The following is a 5,117-nucleotide window of genomic DNA, read 5'->3' on the forward strand; positions in this document are numbered from 1 at the left end:
AATAATGACTTGATTAAATTGGCAAAATAAAGCATTCAGTAAAGTAGCTTTAAAAATTTTGTTAAATATAAAACTCTTATTTGAATTAAGAAAGTTGTTAATTGGGCGCCTGGGTGGCTTAGTCGGTTAAGTGTCTGACTTTCGCTTAGGTCATGATCTCACGGTTCATGGGTTCGAGCCCCGCATCGGGCTCTGTGCTGACTGCCAGCTCAGAGCCTGGAGCCTGTTTCAGTCTGTGACTCCCTCTCTCTCTGACCTTCCCCTGCTCATGCTGTCTCTCTCTCTCTCTCCTAGAAATAAATAAAACATTAAAAAAAAAAAGTTGTTAATTATGCAGACTGTCATCATTCAAGCAGTTCTGAACTGATAAACAGTAGATTGAAAAAAACATCTATTATGTAGATTATTAAATCAATGTCTTTAATTCAGTTATTAATATGATCCAGGACCAAAGAGTGTCAGACTTATGTTTTATGGGTTTTTTCTCTAAATTTTAAAGTTGTGATGAATATCTTTCACTAAAATCAACAATAATCAGGGTGCCTGGGTGGCTGAGTTGGTTAAGCGGCCAACTTTGGCTCAGGTCATGATCTCATGATTCATGAGTTCGAGCCCCGCATCAGGTTCTGTGCTGACAGCTCAGAGCCTGGAGCCTGCTTCAGATTCTGTGTCTCCATTCTCTCTGCCCTTCCTCTGCTCATGCTCTGTCTCTCTGTCTCTCAAAAATAAATAAGCATTTTAAAAAATCAACAATAATCTTTTATATTTAACTGGAGGTTTTACATGCAATCAGCCTAATTATTCTAAAATATAACTTTCCACATATTGCACACAAAGACACACCCACACTCATTAAAAAACTCATATTTTTAATAGATTATACAAATATGTGTATACTACTACATAAAGGAGTTCATAATATATATCTATGTCTAGATCTCTCCCTCTCTCTCTCTCTATGTATATATATACACACACACACACACACACTATACTATATGTGTTGTCAATTTACAACTCTTAACTTTGCAAAGGGCAAAAGTGGTTTGCTTTACCAAGTATAACTAGTTTTTATATATTCACATTACCTATTTAAATAAGAAATATAATTTGGATAACAGTTTTGGTTCTTCCCTTCTTTTAAAGCAGAAATGATTGATAGATTAGAGATAGACAGATAGATAGAAAATAGACAAATAGAAGATACCGATGTGGCAGATGATAATCTGTTTTGACTGAAAAAAGTAGATGAAATCTTAATAGAATTACTGTGAAACACAGGCAGGGCACATTGCTGTATCAACTGAAATGTGAAATGTGTAAGTGTAAGAGTAAAATCTAATTAACATCAAACATAATTTATTGTTTGAAAAAAATATATTTTATTGATTGAAAATTGGATGAGAGTTACTTGGGTGGTTCAGTTGGTTAAGCATCTGACTCGATTTCAGCTCAGGTCATGAACTCAAGGTCATAGGATTGAGCCCCACATTCGGCTCAATAATGAGCATGGAGCGTGCTTGAGTTTTTCTCTCCTCTCTCTCCCATTCAGTCAAACTCAGTCTCTTTCTGTCTCTCAAAATAAATAAATAAATAATAATAATAAAAAAAGAAAATTGTATGGAAACAAAGGCTCAACATAGATAAATTAATATATTGTTAGAATAAATCTCTCAGTAGGGACACCTGGGTGGCTCAGTCAGTTGAGTGTCCTACTCTTGATTTTGCAGGTCATGATATCAGGGTCATGGACTTAAGCCCCATATCAGTCTCTGTGCTGACAGTGTTTGGATTTCTTTGTCTCCCTCTCTCTCTGCCACTCCCCCAGTTGCACTCTCTCTCTCTTTCAAAATAAATAAATAAACTTAAAAAGAAGAAGAAATATCTCAGTAAATGAGAATTGTGCATCTCAGAGCATAGCTCCGTATATATCATTTAAATAGAATCTAAATTTTATGGGAAATTTTAATTTAAATTATGCATATTCAAAACAGTCTAATGCCATTAAGGTTGGTAAGGTATTTTTAATTTTTTTTAACATTTATTTATTTTGAGAGACAGAGACAAAGAGAGAGCAGGGGAAGGGCAGAGAGAGAAGGAGACACAGAATCTGAATCAGGCTCCAGGCTTTGAGCTGTCAGTACAGAGCCCGAAGCAGGGCTTGAACTCAAGAACCATGAGATCATGAACTGAGCCGAAATCAGACGCTCAAGCAACTGAGACACCTGGTCACTCTGGTAAAGTATGTTTCAGATATATAATAAATATATAACCAATCACAAAATCCTTCAACCAAAAATATTTTCTTTTGTCAGTAGGATCCAAAGACCATTGAGCCACTTTTTATTTCCTTTTCTTTTTCTGTCTTTCTTTTTCCTCTTTTTTTTTCAATATGAGCTCTATTACAAAATCCAAAATGCCTGTTTTCCGTCATCTAATTTTCTGTTTGAATGGTGTTTGAATTTCTGATTTCTTTTCCTTTTCTCTGTTTTTTTTTTTGGTTATAAGCTTCTCCACCATTATAAAGCATTATGTATTTTTAAAAATGCTTTACTACTATTTCTTTTTTGAGAAAAAAGAAAAGCCCTGATGCAGGGCTCGAACTCACTAATGATAAGATCATGACCTGAGCCAAAGTCGGATGCATAACTGACTGAACCACCCAGGTGCCCTGAAATGTATTATGTCTTTTTAGATGGATTATAAAAATTTTAATGAATTCGTGTGATGCATCTTTCTCACATTTTCACTGTTCATGTGCACAAAAATTTCTTCCTATCCCATCAATTCTTCTTATTGTACTGGGTATTTTCAAGTCAGTTTGAGTGACAGTTTATAAACTTTTATTTTTATCAGTTGTGGCACTCTTGAGGGTAGAATTTATACTTTGATTAGGAATGGTAGTTCATAATGGGACCGATACTTTTATAACACAGTTATGATTTGAGAGCATTTCTCTGTGTATTAGCTTTCACTCCACCCAATATGCCTCCTTGTTATGCTCAATGTGGCAGCTCCCCTTCCTTCTCAGGCTGAAATTTCCTGTTTCCAGGGCACCATGAATGTACTACAGAGTATGCCACAAAGAATATTGGGCTTTTGTAAGTGTGAACATCACATATGGCTCCAAACTAGACAAAGACGGTTATACAGAGCAAATGCTCAATTCTCTGCCAGAATCTGTTCATTTTACTTTGCTGGGACTTTCAAAGAACAAATGCCATCTGTGTGAAATAAAATGCTGTTGAAAGATTGAAGAGCATTACTCATCATGGCTATATCTTAATGGTCATGCCAAAACAATCTGTTCCGAAACTTATTCAGGATTAAAACATCCTGATAGACCCAGGCTGCTGTTGTGTCTCCAGAGTTTTAGATAGTACCTTTGATATGCCAATAGTGACCATATCATTACCAGAAGAGCGAGAATATTTGTGAGAACCTCAGGGATAAAGGAACAGTGAGCAGCAGTTGGAGCATCAAGACATATGATAAAGGCAGCAGGGAGTGGAGCCAGAGAGAAAAAGGAAGCAGCCCAGAGAGGAATGAATTAATGGTAGAGAAGACCGTGTTAAGAAACAATTTAGGAGAGGAAGGTGGAATTTTGCTCTGAATAACCTACATATTCTGATCAGTGTTGAGGCTACCATAATTTTGTAAAGTTTGGTTCTTAAATTTTTCAAGTCATATTTCTTTTTTTAAATCATTATTTAGAAAATGAGGGGGGAGGGGCAGAGAGAGAAGGTAGAGAGAGAATCCCAAGTAGGCTCCTTGCTCTCAGTGCAGAGCCTGACATAGGGCTCAATCCCAGGAACCATGAGATCATGACCTGAGCCAAAATCAAGAGTCTGATGCTTAATTAACTGAGCCACCCATGTGTCTCAAATCATATTTCATTTCATTATTCATTCTGTCATTCATTCAGCATATATTTAATATGATTTTATTATATTGCCTGGGTCTGTTGTAGACATTAAAGATACATTATTGAAAGCAAAATGTTTTTTAAAATATCTTCATTTATATCTTCATTCAAGGAGTTTGCATTCTTCCTGTGAAATTGGTATGTGATAGAACAGGTATTATATTTGTCATAATCACTATTATCCAGACACAATATTTAGTAAAGTGCAAGACATCTCAATGTTGATTTCTAAATAAATGGAACTTGTTGTTTTTGGAGAATGTATGCCATTAGTGCTATATGAGAAAACTACAAACTCAAACACAAAACCACCTGCTAGAAGTTACCAATTAATAATTTTAAAAATGTTTTAAAATTGAAGTTAAAATTTATATACAGCAAAATGTACAACTTGTAAGTTTTTGTTAAGATGAGTTTTGGTCCATGTAAACACCATACAACTAATCACCAAATCAGGATATAGAAAATTTCTATCACCAGAGAGTTTTCTAATGAACCCTTTCTATCAAATCCTTCTCTGCATAGGTGATTTATGTTTTTATTTCAGTCCTCTAAATTAATCTGCCCTGTGTTTTATTTCTTTTTATTTTATTATTTTTTCTAATTTTTTAATGTTTACTTATTTTTGAGGGAGAGGGGGAGAGGAAAGAGAGAGAGAGAGAGAGAGAGAATCCAAAGCAGGCTCCAGGCTCTGAGCTGTCAGCATAGAGCCAGGAGGTGGGGCTGAAACTCACGAACCACGAGATCATGACCAGAGCAAAAGTTGGATGTTTAACCAACTGAGCCACCCAGGTGCTTCTGGCCTGTGTTTGTGTCTGGCTTCCTGGGTTCATTATATTATTAAGATCCTCCCATGGGGTTAATGTATTCATAGTTCAATGCTGTATGTACTATATTAAATTTTGTGAACATGTTATAATTTATCCATTTATCCTGTCATTAACAATATGTTTGGTTATTACTGATAAAGCTCTCTACACATCCTTCTACAAGTATTTTATGGACATTTTCATTTCTCTTTGGTGTACCTCATGGCATAGGTGTATAGTTTACTTTATTAAAAAATTACTTTTCCAAAATGGCTGAGAATTTTATGTATCACCAGTATATCTTGAGAGTTTATTTCTATAATTTTGTCTGTTGTCACTCTTTTAATTTAAGACATTCTGGCAGACCGACACTCATATCTCAT

The sequence above is a fragment of the Hyaena hyaena genome, unplaced genomic scaffold, assembly GCF_003009895.1.
Source record: "Hyaena hyaena isolate Hyena2069 unplaced genomic scaffold, ASM300989v1 scaffold_340, whole genome shotgun sequence".
NCBI classification, from domain to species: Eukaryota; Metazoa; Chordata; class Mammalia; order Carnivora; family Hyaenidae; genus Hyaena; species Hyaena hyaena.